The sequence below is a fragment of the Triturus cristatus genome, chromosome 5_1, assembly GCF_964204655.1.
Source record: "Triturus cristatus chromosome 5_1, aTriCri1.1, whole genome shotgun sequence".
NCBI lineage: Eukaryota > Metazoa > Chordata > Amphibia > Caudata > Salamandridae > Triturus > Triturus cristatus.
Genome location: NC_140587.1, coordinates 41,720,917 through 41,736,826, shown reverse-complemented (window position 1 = coordinate 41,736,826; position 15,910 = coordinate 41,720,917). Strand labels below are relative to the sequence as shown.

The 15,910-nt window shown below is 47.4% G+C and overlaps 2 protein-coding genes across 4 annotated transcripts in view; one reads left to right on the top strand and one right to left on the bottom strand.

The window, feature by feature from the left end:
- Window positions 1–3,298, bottom strand: part of FBXL6 (F-box and leucine rich repeat protein 6) — a 102,847-nt gene extending 99,549 nt beyond the window's left edge. Inside the window, exon 1 of one of the 2 annotated variants that reach the window (XM_085604335.1) lies at window positions 3,209–3,298. The gene's annotated coding sequence lies outside the window, so the exon portion shown is untranslated. The remainder of the gene's footprint in view (window positions 1–3,208) is intronic. The other variant, XM_085604334.1, reaches the window with a different exon arrangement.
- Window positions 3,299–3,673: 375 nt separating this feature from the next.
- Window positions 3,674–15,910, top strand: part of LOC146830109 (solute carrier family 52, riboflavin transporter, member 2-like) — a 299,887-nt gene continuing 287,650 nt past the window's right edge. The window contains exon 1 of one of the 2 annotated variants that reach the window (XM_085604332.1): window positions 3,674–3,925. The gene's annotated coding sequence lies outside the window, so the exon portion shown is untranslated. The remainder of the gene's footprint in view (window positions 3,926–15,910) is intronic. The other variant, XM_085604329.1, reaches the window with a different exon arrangement.

Sequence of the window (15,910 nt, the reverse complement as noted above, 5' to 3'; positions counted from 1 at the left end):
ATATTGGCGCAAATACACAAAGTTTCTGAATCAAGTCCTCTAGTCCAACCTGAATTTGAGAAGGCCTTTGTCTCAGTTGAATGGTCCTTTCTCCATTCAATCTAGAACATATACATTTTGGTCCCTACTTCTGTAACTTTATAAAACTGCTGTATTGATGACCCGAGGTCCCGGGTTAATGGCACATTATCCAAGAAGCTTCAAATACCGAGGGGCACCTGCCAAATTTGTCTCTTGCCCCCACTTCGTTTCACTCTTATCAGTGAGACGTTAGCCGAGTGGTCATAGCAGGATGCACTGCTTTGGGGGAACAGCACCGAAGATCACATCTCAATGTATACGGACAGTGTCCCGATGTACATTCAATAGCCCAAGGACTCGATTCCCATGCTAATAAAAATGTTAGGGGTGTACTGGAATGCTCCCAGCCTCCAAGTCAACTAGATTACTGTGATGATGTTACTTTAACTAGATAGAACATTAAGAGTTTGAGGGGTTCGTTCAACAATGTTCTATTTGTGGCAGTTTCTCCTGATGCTGCCTGGGTTGTGAGTAATAAACGCTCTTCATAATAACCTGTGTGCATGGTATTTCTTCATTTACATCACCACAGGTACATGAGCTCTTGTCCTGTTGGTTTAGTCCTCTCCACCACCATAACATTCCCAGCAATAGATATTAGAAGAGTCCCTTTGTTTATCTGGGCGAACATGTATTCAGGGACCCCGAGGCCTGCTTAACATTACCCCATTGTAACTTAAAGTCAAGGGACCAATGGTGCGCTGGAGTACACTACCTTTAAAACAGTTGGGACGTATTGCCCTATTTAAAATGATCCCTTTGCCCCAGTCGTTATACATTATCCAAAACTACCATATAGGATACCTCTGAGGTGGTGTTCTAAATTACAAGCCAGCATAAACAGCTACGCATGAGGTGGGACTCCCTGAGAGCTGCACACAAAAAATGCACCCAGTCACCATTGTATGGGGGAATGGGGCAGTAGATATGCAACTATACTACTAAGCAGCACATATGCTAACAATCAATGACTGGATATTTGTGGACAGAGATGACCTGCCCACAACTAGCTGGGTTTGAGGGCTTGGCCCCTTGTTGTTGGCTGTATGGCACCAGGATTCCTACACAGACTGCAACACCAGATGAATGCTGGCATAAGGCACTGAGCTGGGTGGGGTTGAATGCGACAATCACTAGGTATACACCATTGCGGTTAGGTTCCTGGTTAATGGAATCAGCACAACTTCAGGGGTTTAAGCGAATGGATAGGTTGGGTATTTCCAAACTCAGAGATGTCTGGGCACACTGTCACATGGTCTCCTTTGATCAACTGAATAAAGAATTGAAGCTACACTGGTATCAGTTCTTACTTTATCTGAAACTACAGCATGCTTTAGAGGTCCTGGGGAGACGTTTAAACCCAATCTCTGATGTTAATCCATTAGAATCTAAACTCACAATAGAGGAAATCAGGGGGGGCGGGATATTTTTCCGTTTATACAAAACCTTTGTGAATAATGCACCAGACCCCATGAGGTCATTGCAGAGACATTGGGAATCTGACTTAAGAAAGCAAGACAATGAGGACAGGGTTGATGGTAAGATATCTGCTAAGCAGTGCGTGATCACAGCCCGGCTAAAACTAATACAGTTCAAATATCCTCACAGAGTTTGTTATACTCCTGACAGGCTGTGGAAACTGGAGAGGGCTTGGGGCCCTGAGCGTCTCCAATGCAGACAAGTGAGAGGCCCCTGGATATGTGTGCTCAGGGAATGCCCAGTTATCCAGAATTACTGGGAGAGATTTTTTGGACTGCCGGAAGAGGTGACAGGCATCCTGATAGGTTAGGATCCTAAAATAGTAAATCTGGGGGTATTCTCAGGGTGGGATGCATTCAAGGGCAGGGCATGTTAGTAAGGATTGGGTGTGTGCTGGCCAAGCAAGATAATGCCAGTCACTGGAGATCGAAAATAACCTGTCTCCTTCAGAGAATGGCTGAGGGGTATGGACTACCATTCAATTGCATAAGATGCAGTGTATAAATCCAAAGGATGCATGAACACACACAGTAAGACACGGGGTCCTTGGGAATATACTTGAGCTAACTGCTGTGAGTGTTTTCACTCACCTGGAAATTTGTGGCACATTTAACTTGGAAGTAGTGGTGAATTGGTCATCTTACCACAGACCAAACTCTAGTGAACGTAATGATACTTGTTTCTAGCAATAAACTATGTAGGTCAGTACTGACGTTGAATTATGATGTTATTTTTATGCATTGTTCAATCAATGTTGAACCACAAAAAAGTGAGATAAAGGGGCAGAGAGCATCTGGTCGTGGGTGAAAAGGTTATGGGGTAGAATCAAGACTATGCAGACTTATTACTCAGCCCCCTCCCCCACTGCCTCCGACGACCCTCCAACCCAGATTTCGCTGACCGAGGGCTTTTGAGAAAAAGCTTTGTCCGCAGCACTTAATGATTTACAAATGAAATACTTCTTAAAAGTCTCCTCTCCAACGGGCATCCCACACCTTGCCAAAGCCCTAAACACAGTTCAAGACCGGATGGCTTCCCATAGTTTAAAACTGAACCCAAAACTTCCAAAACTGAACTCCGCCTTAAAAGTAAACAAACTATTATCGACAGTGCAAAATCCTAGGGAGTCATATTGGATTAAGGCTCAATTTACAAGCACAAACCAACACCATTGCCAGAAATGTAAGCTATCTATTGTGTCTACTCTGGGGAATTTGCAGCTACATACCACAGCAGGGTTTTACGTTTCTTGGTCAATCACTGGTGCTAACGAGAACCGACTACAGTAACTCTCCCCTGACTGATCTTCTCAAGATTCATCTCATTCCTCTAAAATCAGTCCTACATTCAGCAGCACGCTTCCTCTATGGAGCTAAAAACAATGCCCATGTTTTATTGATACTGGTTACTCTGCACAGGCTGTCCGTTGAATTACTCATAAATATGCGCCACATGCTATTACACAATTCTACGACTGATTCAATGTATATAATAATCCAATGTACTTGGCTCATTTAAATGTGCCAACGTCTTCGGTTAATGTCATTTTGTACCTCCCTATAAAACATGCCTTTTACATAGAGATTATGCCACAGTGCACTGTGTAGTGCTTACTCTACTCACGGCGCCTAGAAACCCCGCCACTCACCGCTTCCTGCGCTTTTCTTCCTTCTTTTGTTTACCTGCCCAAAGACAAGCGTAAGGGGAAGCCTCGAGGGCGGGTCTAGCACCACTTCCGGCATCCTATTGGCCAATAGCATACGCGGCAGATGCTCAAGGACACGCCTCCTGCCCCAGAAAAGGGCACATCAGGCGGCCGTTTTGAACTTGCTAACCCTGGATTTCAGTATAAACGGAGCAATCCGACACCCGTATTACCTAATTTACAGAATAATGAAAATAATACTAGATTCGCTCAAAAAACTTTTGAGTAATAGGTAATTGCTCCAAATGCATTTTCTTTGTAAATACTTTGAAACATTATTTGTTGAAACTTATTAAAGAAGATATCGCAGGAATCATGCTGAAATCAAAACGAAATGCATTTTTTCCCGTTTGCTCTACCTGACAATGCCATTAACTTTCCATTTCCTTCCAACCCTGTCCTTCAAAGATGGCCGCTTTCAACGCTTTTTTCTCCAGGAAGTAGGCGCGGCTGGTAGCCGGTGTGACTCCAGAACTCGGCGCACGAGCGTGCCAGAAGCTGCGGGTGGCCGGTAGCTAAGGACCACAGAAAGACACAGTGAGCGGCATAGAGATGGACGACAGACTCTAGCGCTGCGAAGACGCTGAGGAGCTAAGCACGCGCCTGTTGACGGGAATGACGAGGTAGCGGGCGCCCGGAGGGAGAGACATCAAGGGGCAGGTGAGGAGAGGCGCTGGCTCGGTCGAGTGGTTGGTTCTGCTGGAGTACGAATCGAGGGGTCCAAGGTTCGATCCTCGGTCGGGGTAGATGCGCGTCATTGTGTGTGCATTAAATAATAATATAAAAATGAGGCTAACGTTTGTGATAAGCCCGATCAGGGCTCGGACGGCGCCTTTTATAAAGTGATGGGGCTGTAAAGTGCCCTCTCTGACTCTCAAGGTCGATGGTGGCTCCAGGGCTTGAGTAAAAGTCACACATACATGTTACCCAACACTAGCATGACCATGTGAGGGACCTCAAGGACAAATAAAGGGTGGGAACTTTGAGGGGCCACTGAGTGACGGGTGTTTTAGGAGACAGTAGTCAAAACAAGCATTTGCATTTGTGAAAGTTAGAGATATTGGTGTTTTAAATGATATTATTTTTTTACCTGAGATGTCTAGAGGACTAAAGAAACAGCCAGAAACGCTGCCTTGGGAACTTAGAATGAGGAATTACTATTGGGACCAGAGAAGCAGCTTGGAGCACCTGCGGCTAGAGCTGCCGACTTTGGAGCTGTGAAACCAATGTTTGAGCCTCGGGTTTGACTCCACATCCTGTGATTCTGGGCAAATCACTCAATCTCTCCATGCATGCCAAAAAAAAAAAAGTGTCCTTGTGTAACGTAACTGGTGCTCATGTAAAGCACTCCATACCCTTGGGTCGGGATCGCGCTATATAACTCATCCAAAAAATAAATTGCCAACAGGACCAGAGAAACAGTTAGCAGTACTGTCTAGAGGACTTAGAATGAGGAATTGCTGATAAGACTAGAAAAGCAGCTAGCAGCACTGTGAGGAATATCCACTGGGACCAGAGAAGCAGCTTGGAGCACTGCCTAGAGGACTTAAAATGAGGAATTACCACTGGGACCGCAGAAGCAGCTATCAGCACTGCCTTGAGGAGTTAGAATGAGGAATTACCATCGGGACCGGAGAAGCAGCTAGCAGCACTGCCTTGAGGACTTAGAATGTGGAATTACCGATGGGACCAGAGAAGCAGCTTGGAGCACTGCCTAGAGGACTTAGAATGTCCCAATCCATGTACGGAACCATTCCCTACCTCAGGAGGCACAAATGCCAGTGTATTTGTGACTTTATAATAGAGAATAAAGCTTATTCTGAGTCCTATGCAAAATTTGTCAAGCCTGCACACAAATAGTGCACAAACAGAAAACAAAAAATATAAATTCATGCCACTCCTAAATAAGCTAAGTAAAATCCTACTTTTGGAATAAGGGTATTGTATATGTGTTAAACAAACCCAAAAGTAAAGGAACATTAGAAGAACAACAAGCATTTGCAATGCAATAGGTCTCGCATTTATAAGAGTTTGAGCTATTGGCATTGTAAAATTACAATGCCTTTTATTTATGTTTTGGTTTTAAATCAAATAAAAGGCATTGTCATTTACAATGTCAGTAGCATAAACTCGCATAAAAGCAGTGTGCGGCGTGCAGCAGTGTGTGTAATGCAGCAGTGTGTGGCGTGCAGCAGTGTGTGGCGTGCAGCAGTGTGTGGCGTGCAGCAGTGTGTGGCGTGCAGCAGTGTTTCGTGTAGTATTGTGAGGCGTGCAGCAGTGTGAGGCGTGCAGCAGTGTGAGGCGTGCAGCAGTGTGAGGCGTGCAGCAGTGTGAGGCGTGCAGCAGTGTGAGGCGTGCAACAGTGTGCGCAGCAGTGTGTGGCGTGCAGCAGTGTGTGGCGTGCAGCAGTGTGTGGCATGCAGCAGTGTGTGGCGTGCAGCAGTGTTTCGTGTAGCAGTGTGAGGCATGCAGCACTGCGGCGTGCAGCAGTGTGCGGCGTGCAGCAGTGTGCGGCATGCAGCAGTGTGCGGCGTGCAGCAGTGTGCGGCGTGCAGCAGTGTGCGGCGTGCAGCAGTGTGCGGCGGCGTGCGGCGTGCAGCAGTGTGCGGCGTGCAGCAGTGTTTCATGTAACGGTGTGCGGCATGCAGCAGTTTGCGGCGTGCAGCAGTATGCGGTGTGCATAATGCAGCAGTGTGCGGTGTGCGGCGTGCAGCAGTTTGTGGCGTGCAGCAGTTTGTGGCGTGCAGCAGTTTGTGGCGTGCAGCAGTGTGTGGCGTGCAGCAGTGTGTGGCGTGCAGCAGTGTGTGGCGTGCAGCAGTGTGTGGCATGCAGCAGTGTGTGGCATGCAGCAGTGTGCTGCGTGCAGCAGTGTCGTGCAGCATGCAGCAGTGAGTAATGCAGCAGTGTGCGTCGTGGAGCAGTGTGCGTCGTGGAGCAGTGTGCGGTGTGCAGCGGCGTGCAGCAGTGTGCGGCATGCAGCAGTATGCGGCATGCAGCAGTGTGGCGTGCAGCAGTGTTGTGCAGCATGCAGCAGTGAGTAATGCAGCAGTGTGCGGCGTGCAGCGGTGTGCGGCGTGCAGCGGTGTGCGGTGTGCAGCGGCATGCAGCAGTGTGTGGCGTGCGGCAGTGTCATGCAGCATGCAGCAGTGAGTAATGCAGCAGTGTGCGGCGTGCAGCAGTGTGCGGCGTGCAGCAGTGTGCGGCGTGCAGCAGTGTGCGGCGTGCAGCGGCGTGCAGCAGTGTGCGGCGTGCAGCAGTGTGGCGTGCAGCAGTGTGTGGCGTGGTTTGTAAACAACAAGAAAAGCGGACATCAAGTGAGACTTACCAAGGAGGTCCTAGTGAGCGATAATAGACCTAATGGGTTTTAAGTAATGTGAGCTGATCGGAACCGTGCAAAACGAATTGTGGATGGCAAAAGTACTAGTTAATTGTGATATGAACAGGCGGGGAGGGGAGCTGATCACTCAGTGCACATCTAGCATTTCGGAGAGGGAGAGAGGCACTCTGCCATGTTTGGGGGTGGGTAGTTTTAAATCCACGGGCAGGGGGGCAGGGAGGAGGGTGAGGGTTGGGGGGGAAGGGGGATGTTTGAAAATAAATTGTTTTACGGTGAGAACATGGGGAGGGGGGAGGATACCGGCAGGTCTGGACATTGGGTTTGTTGTTTATTTGTTGGTTTTATTGGTAAACACTGCTATACCGTGATTTGGAAGGATAAAGTATCCACGCTGCACATGGGGCGACGACTGCTTGGTGGCTTCAAGCTTTTTCTCTGTTTGTGGTAATCCGGATGTTGGGAAACTGTGTGATGCAAAGCCATGGGGGGGGTGGGGACCGAATGCTCTCCGTAATGACCTGGAATGTAAATGGGGTTGGCGATAAGATTAAGAGAGGGATTGTGCAGCAGTATCTAAAAAGACACTCGCCGGATGTAGTCCTGCTGCAAGAAACGCATCTGGTAGTCCACAAGTCCAAGGCCCTCCCTAGGTGGGGGACAAACTTATTGTACATTCGGACTACACCACGGGCTCAAGGGGAACAGCCATATTGGTTAAAAAAAGCACACCCCTTATTGTTCACAAGACATGGGCGGATGCGGGTGGCCGGTTCGCAGGGGCGGAGGCCCAATGGGATGGGAGACTCATCAACATCCTCTGTGTTTTAACCGCCCGCGCTGGGAAGGGCAGCGCTAGGGGACCTGTGGGGTACGCTGGTAGGACTCAGAGAAGGCACACTGATTATGGGGGCAGACTACAACATTACATTAGATGACACGATTGATCGCCAACCACCGAAATCTAAAGAGAAAGCCAACACTCTAATGGCTGATTTCGCGATGGCAATGGGGCTGACGGATGTGGGTCGGGCGCTTCACCCACTTGGTAAATTATTTACATACTTCTTGAATGTCCACAGTAGCCTATCACGTATAGACTATTTTCTCACCCGTCTGACCTCAATAGGTGACTTCGCCCAGTATAAAGTCTTACCAAGAGGTATATCAGACCACTCTCCAGTCTGGTTGGAATACACACACTGGGAACGACAACCACGCACTACCATAGTTCTTAACCCATGGCTTCTGCACGTACCGGAAATAAGGGATGAACTCCGCAGACAAACCGAGAACTACTTTACTGAAAACGTTGGTTCGGTAGACTCCGCACAAACACTCTGGCAAGCGTACAAGGTAGTTCTTAAGGGACAAGCGTTGTCCCTGAGGACTGGCTATGTCGCCAAAAAGCGAGAACTAATGGTCCAGGTGGAGTCTGACCTCCTGGCACTGGAGCTAGAACACTTACAAAATCCCTCCCCAGACGCGAGCCACAGGCTTCTAATGAAACAGGAGGAATATAGGATGAAAACCAGAGAACATATGGTGACTAAACATCGTGACACCCAACACAGACTTTACGAACTCGGTGAGAGGGCTGGCAAGACACTGGCATGGTTGGAACAAAGGGAGCAGGGAGCTAGATGGGTGCATAAGCTGACGACACCGGGAGGCAACACTGTGCTGCATCCGCGAGAAATAGCGGAGCAGTTCGCTGATCATTTTGAAAGAGTATACACCCCCTCTACGCATTACACAGCCGAAGACTCTCATCTGCTCCTTCGGGACAGTGATGTGCCGAGTCTCTCGGAGGGGGATAGGGAGACCTTGGAGGCTGGTCTCTCGAACGAGGAAATACGTAAAGCCCTGGGGCAGATCAAGTCTGGAAAGGCCATGGGTCCAAACGGCATTCCAGTAGAGTTTCTGAAAGCAACTGCCTCCCTGACTGTACCGCACCTGAAAGCCATGTATGAAGAGAGCCTGGAAGTAGGTAGTTTACCAGCGGACCAGCGATTAGCCACCATAGTGGTCATCCACAAGCAAGGTAAACCGGCAGACCAATGTGGCTCTTACAGACCAATCTCGCTGATCAATGTAGAGACAAAGGTGCTAGCCAAAGTCTTGGTGAATTGACTGGTGACAGGTATCACATCACTGGTCCACCCAGATCAATCTGGCTTTATGCCAGGCAGAAATACTGCCCTCAATATTCGGCGCCTACACAATGTGATGGCTCGTAGGGAATATATGGAGGAGGATGTGGTAGTGCTATCTCTTGATGCCTCAATGGCATTTGACTCTATCGAATGGCCGTAGATGTTCATGGTACTTAAAAAGGTGGGACGGGGCCCTAATTTCGTAGCCTGGGTACGGCTTCTCTATACTGGAGTGTTGGGACAGGTGCGAGTCAACAACTATGCCTCCCGGACGTTCGAGCTGCGACGGGGTACTAGGCAGGGATGCCCATTGTCTCCGCTAATATTCTCTCTTATACTGGAGCCTCTTGTGGCCTGGGTGCGAAGGGACGTGATGGTACGAGGGCTGCGGTGGGCGAAAGGCTTGGAGGACCGCATATCCCTATATGCAGATGATGTGCTGTTGTATCTAGCATCCCCGCACAAATCGATCATAGCGGTACTTGACATATTCACAAGTTTCGGTAAATATTCGGGATATGCTATTAACTGGCATAAATCCACATTATATATGTTGAGAGGCCTGGCCCCCCGACTCCCGTCGAACTGCAATATAACAGTGGCAATGGAGGGGTTTCGATATCTGGGAATTTTCGTAACGCCAGACCCAGATTGTTTCTATAGGTCCAACCTGGCTCCCCCTCTGGCTAGACTGCGAGCCGACGTGAAGCATTGGCGGTCGCTGCCCTTAACGCTGTTGGGGAGAGCTGCACTTTTCAAGATACTGGCCCTTCCTCGGTTCCTCTGTATACTACATAACTGCCCTCAAAGAGTCCCGGACTTGTACTTTAGAGCAGTCGAAGGTGAGATTCGCACACTGCCGTGGGATGGAAAGACCCCCAGGATTGCACTGACAAAACTGACGAAAGGTTGGTACGATGGAGGCATTGCACTCCCTGACCTACAGCGCTACTACTGGGCTGCGCAACTGGTCGCTGTCAACCACTGGATGTATCACCTTCCTGATGACCCAGCGTACGTGCTTGACCGATATCAAACAGACCGGTCCAGATATCTGGGGGCTCTGTACACTGCCGATAGGAAAGGGAGGGGGAGATTCTACGGTCCTACTCAACATACACTAGAGATCTGGCACCTAGTTAATTTTCGGCTTGGGTGGGCTGGGGATCCTCTCGCGGGCCACGCCGTTGTGGTTCACCCAGAAGCTAGGCATGCTGTGCTATCAGCCCGGGTTTGACAAATGGGACCTTATTGGGATTTCGGCAGTGAAAGACCTGGTACAGAAGGGAGCATTACTTACTTTTGATGACCTCCGGAGGTGCTACCAGATGGCGCAAGGAGAAATATATAGATATTTGCAGATAAGACACGCACTGACGGCGGCGTTCCCGTCTTTTAAAGACATACCAGAAATGTCGCCATTGGAAGACCGTCTATTAGATGGACCTCTTAACTCGAAGGCAATATCCCTAACTTATAAAAAGTTGAGCAAGAACTTGCCAGATACATTTTCAAAGCTTAGAGAGCGGTGACAGGATGATTTGGTCCCTATAGATGATGAAGATTGGCAAATGGCTCTCATGTCCCCTAGAGAGGCGGCCATTACACACAGATTCAGGCTGATCCAGCTTCGCATATTGCACCAATCATACATCACAGGGAAAGTTCGGACGAAAATAGGAGCTAGACCTGACGACTTATGTACAAAGGGGTGTGGACAACAGGCCACATTTTATCATACGCTGTGGAGTTGCCCAGAGATACGTGCACTTTGGGAGGGGGCCTCGGAGCACATGCAAACCTCCCTGGGGAAAGACATAGTATTGACTCCACAACTGGGACTGCTGAACATATGGGAGGCAACTGACCTCACGGAAACTTAACAGTACTTCGCTACACTGGGATATACGTTGGTGAAGCGAGAACTGGCCCGAGGGTGGGGGGGGGGGGGGGGAGTACACCCACCACGTGTCACCTTGTGGGCTAACGAGATGGATAGATGCATGCTAGCAGAGACCGCAGTTTTTGGGGCTCGGGGATGCTCCAAGAAATGGGATAAAAAGTGGTCGCATTGGAATGTATATCGAGGGAATCTCTGTGTATCGCCTTCTGCTGAAATGGAGATGAATAAGCAAGTGAGCTGCGAGGGGAGGGCATAGTATACATCAAGTACTAATGGCTGTTCCCTGATCTGTTAACCATCTCAGGTATGTCGTCCAATCATGTATGCATGGCTTTGATTAAAACCAATAAACAAATTTTTAAAAAAAAAGAAAAGCGGACATCAAAGGAAGGGTGGGAGGGAACGAGCAGTCTGCTGCTTTCAAGTCCGATGCCAGATGCCAGCTTCGCGCTTGAATGCCTCACATGCACTGGCCATAAACCGCATTCCTAAGGTCTTGTGCCCCTTACTAAATCTCTCTGAATGCGTGAGGCGGCGCACGCGCAGGAAGTAGCTGGTGGCAAATGGAATGCGCGTGGTTGTGCGCGTAACCGCCACCCGATCCGCCTGGGAAGCCTTTGGGAGCATTTTCGGAAACCCTACATAAGTCTCGCTGAGCGATCGCTTATGCGATAGCCAGGCGAGACCTAAAAATGGAGTCTGCAACGAAAATAAAGATGACGCTAACAGTGGCCACGTTTACAAAATGTGAAGAGTTAACAGTGTTTGTCCTCGGCTAATAGGCTTTATATTATCACATGAATGTTGTTTTAAATACATTATAAAAAAAGATTTTATCTACAAAAAGTACACATTAACAAATAATGGTTGTCATTGGCTAATAGGCGTTGAATTAGTGCGTAATAGTTGTTTAAAATAAAATGGAAAAAAGGTTTTTATCTACAAAAGGTGCAAGCTATACTATGTTAGTCAGAACAGTGGCATTAGTGTACAATACATTGCGCATAGGGTTATGTAACTAAAGAGACCAAAAGGGAACATTCTTTACAAAATACTGAGCCTGCACAAAAATAAAACGGTACACAAAGGTAAAAAGTCTTTAAAAAAAAAAAAAAGGATGCACATAATAGGCCAATACTCCCAGGTGAGGAGTGATACCTGAAAATGTGGGACAAATAAAGGCCATGAACCAAACAAAAACACGTTTTTACAAGCGACACACATTTGAACGAATCACCAGCGAGGGGTGGAATTAAAGCCCACATACTGAACACAGAATGCATCACAGAGTAGCGCATGCCTCGACCTAAAATGGTGACACTAGCAATAGATTTGTCTAAAATTGTAATTAGTGCACATGCAAGTCAGCATCGAAGCCTTGTGTAGAAACCACTGTCTCTGAGGCCATAGTTGGGTCCCCCTCACAGCAGTGTCCCCTCCCATATCTCTCAACTGGCTACATGTCATGAAGACCTTCAGCCCTGACACTTTAGTAGGCAAGAGTTAAACTGGTGAAAGGATCCATATCTTTGTACAAAACAAGCATTTACAATGCAACGGTCTCGGCATTGTTAAAGTTAGAGCTATTGACATTATTTTTGTTTATGTTTTTGTTTTTAAAACATTTAAAGAAACGGCATTGTTATTTACAATGTCAATAGCTTAATCACTCTCAAAAGCGAGATTTATTATGCGAGCATTATTTGGGAAGTTTGGCAAATCCATAATTATGAGGAAAACGCTGCAGCATCGCAAAATGCCAGTGGCCCAGACTAATATGCATGATTAGTATTTGGATTCCATGCCCATTCCTTCTTTGTCCTCTCTGCTGAAACTGCTGTCTGAAGTGTCAAATTTTATTAATACTAAACAAAAATCGCACTACCGTGCCAGGGCCAGACTTGGCGTTGATAATGATTGTTTGAAAAGGGAACTTTGAAAGGATTCGAACTTGACCAATTCTGGTTTCAAAATATAAGAGAACACTGTAGAGGCATGCGTCTACCGACTGTTATATATAATTTGGGATATATTTCTTAATCTGTTGAGTTCAGCCACTGCATGATTATATTGTTGTCTCTTTTTGAAACTCAGGAGCAGTAACATTGTCGTGGTGTCACTAGGGCTTCAAGTGGATGCTTTTTCAATATTATATACAAGCCACAGTTACTGCTAATTTATCTTATGCAACTAACAACGATTGACAAAGCCAATAGTCCTAACTTGTTGTAGGTATCATGTTACTTGTTGTATCATTATGCCTGGATGCAATGACAAAAGAGACAGCAAAATACAAGTCGTATAGACCCCGCGCAACACCGCCCCCCCACCCATTTTTTTTTTTATCCCACTTAAAGCCCTGGGTAGGATACTCCACAACAGGGCCGAACTGGAACCCCAAAGTAGGCCTGGCAATTATGTCGGACCAGCTGGAGAGTCATGGGGGAGGTTAACTGTGAAGCACTTTTGCTACAGGAAACGCCCGATGCCCGGGCAAGCCAGCCCGGCCCTGCTCAACAACCCCGTTCTCTCCCGCATTTACCTGTGATCAGGCACGCAACACCCATTGAATTCAAAGGGCTTCAGCCCCCCCCGTCGTGTGTGACAGCCCGGGATGAGACCGCTTCCCGGGCAGACACAAAGCCGCGCCCGAGCACTTCACAGGTCTTTAAAAAGACCATTTGCATGTTATGAGGCCTCGCTGTTGGTTCACCCCTTCTAAGAACCCCCGCAGCTCCACTCTGCCTAGGATTCAGCCCCCCCACCCCCGAAATCAGCGCCACTCTGCCTACTGTTTAAAGATTCAGCCCCCCCCCCGAAATTTTTGCTTAGCCCCCCCCCCCCGAACATTAACTAGCAAGTGATTTCGCTGGTCGCTTTTTCACAAGCTCTGAACTTTGGCAGTGATGGTTCCCCTTGATAGAGAAGTTTCAGTTTCTGTATTTGGATTCCATGCCCATTCCTTCTTTGTCCTCTCTGCTGAAACTGCTGTCTGAAGTGTCAAATTTTATTAATACTAAACAAAAATCGCACTACCGTGCCAGGGCCAGACTTGGCGTTGATAATGATTGTTTGAAAAGGGAACTTTGAAAGGATACGAACTTGACCAATTCTGGTTTCAAAATATAAGAGAACACTGTAGAAGCATGCGTCTACCGACTGTTATATATAATTTGGGATATATTTCTTAATCTGTCGAGTTCAGCCACTGCATGATTATATTGTTGTCTCTTTTTGAAACTCAGGAGCAGTAACATTGTCGTGGTGTCACTAGGGCTTCAAGTGGATGCTTTTTCAATATTATATACAAGCCACAGTTACTGCTAATTTATCTTATGCAACTAACAACGATTGACAAAGCCAATAGTCCTAACTTGTTGTAGGTATCATGTTACTTGTTGTATCATTATGCCTGGATGCAATGACAAAAGAGACAGCAAAATACAAGTCGTATAGACCCCGCGCAACACCGCCCCCCACCCATTTTTTTTATCCCACTTAAAGCCCTGGGTAGGATACTCAACAACAGGGCTGAACTGGAACCCCAAAGTAGGCCTGGCAATTATGTCGGACCAGCTGGAGGGTCATGGGGGAGGTTAACTGTGAAGCACTTTTGCTACAGGAAACGCCCGATGCCCGGGCAAGCCAGCCCGGCCCTGCTCAACAACCCCGTTCTCTCCCGCATTTACCTGTGATCAGGCGCTTAACACCCATTGAATTCAAAGGGCTTCAGCCCCCCCCCCGTCGTGTGTGGCAGCCCGTGATGAGACCGCTTCCCGGGCAGACACAAAGCGCGCCCGAGCACTTCACAGGTCTTTAAAAAGACCATTTGCATGTTATGAGGCCTCGCTGTTGGTTCACCCCTTCTAAGAACCCCCGCAGCTCCACTCTGCCTAGGATTCAGCCCCCCCACCCCCGAAATCAGCGCCACTCTGCCTACTGTTTAAAGATTCAGCCCCCCCCCCGAAATTTTTGCTTAGCCCCCCCCCCGAACATTAACTAGCAAGTGATTTCGCTGGTCGCTTTTTCACAAGCTCTGAACTTTGGCAGTGATGTTTCCCCTTGATAGAGAAGTTTCAGTTTCTGTATTTGGATTCCATGCCCATTCCTTCTTTGTCCTCTCTGCTGAAACTGCTGTCTGAAGTGTCAAATTTTATTAATACTAAACAAAAATCGCACTACCGTGCCAGGGCCAGACTTGGCGTTGATAATGATTGTTTGAAAAGGGAACTTTGAAAGGATACGAACTTGACCAATTCTGGTTTCAAAATATAAGAGAACACTGTAGAGGCATGCGTCTACCGACTGTTATATATAATTTGGGATATATTTCTTAATCTGTCGAGTTCAGCCACTGCATGATTATATTGTTGTCTCTTTTTGAAACTCAGGCATCGAACACCGCCGCCTTTCTCCGAGGCAGAGCAGAAATGCCTCGGAGAAACGCAGCGTCGTCTTCAGATTCGGGGGCGTGTTTTGCTGTTATCTCCTCCAGCCATTGGCTGGAGGAGATAATTAGACTTTCTGCAAAAAACACGCCCCCTGATCCGAAAAGGACGGGGCCTGATCGGAGTGACTGGACCTCTTCTCCAATGGCTGGCCAGCATTGAAGAGGCCAGCCAATGGAGAACAGGGGAGAAGAGGGGCAGGTTCAAGCCCCTCTTCTCAAAGTCATTAAATCTCCGACTTCCGGTTCTGCCTTCGGCAGACCGGCGGTCCTCGACCTAATCATGACTCTCCCTTGGAGTTAGTGCAAATGCAACTCTGTAATAAAGCCATGTTTGTGAATGAATTAGTATTTTATTGTATTTAAACACATCAATTATAATAAATAATGCTGTTAAACAATAAAAACGAATTTAAAAAGAAGCAACAATATCTGTATACAGGATGGTATGGACTGCATGATTCTATGGTCCAGTGAGAGCTAGTATTTACATTCACAACATTAAGTGGAAAGGGGGAACTGTTTTAACAATTTAAAAGCAATATACAAACACTTAATAAGCTTTGTTAGCAAACAGTTGAGGTATAAAAAATTTGATTGCTTTTTTAACCCCTTCCATGCTGCGCAAATTCCGCCGCTGTGCTGACGGAATCTTGCGCGGGCGTGGTCATGACGGAACGGTTCCGTCATGAGCACAGCTCAACCGTGGCTCATGACGGAACCGTTCCGTCATGAGCACCGAAGGGGTTAATTGACCATGTATTAACTTCTTTGAATGTTATATGCAGGTATTTTCTCCATATGT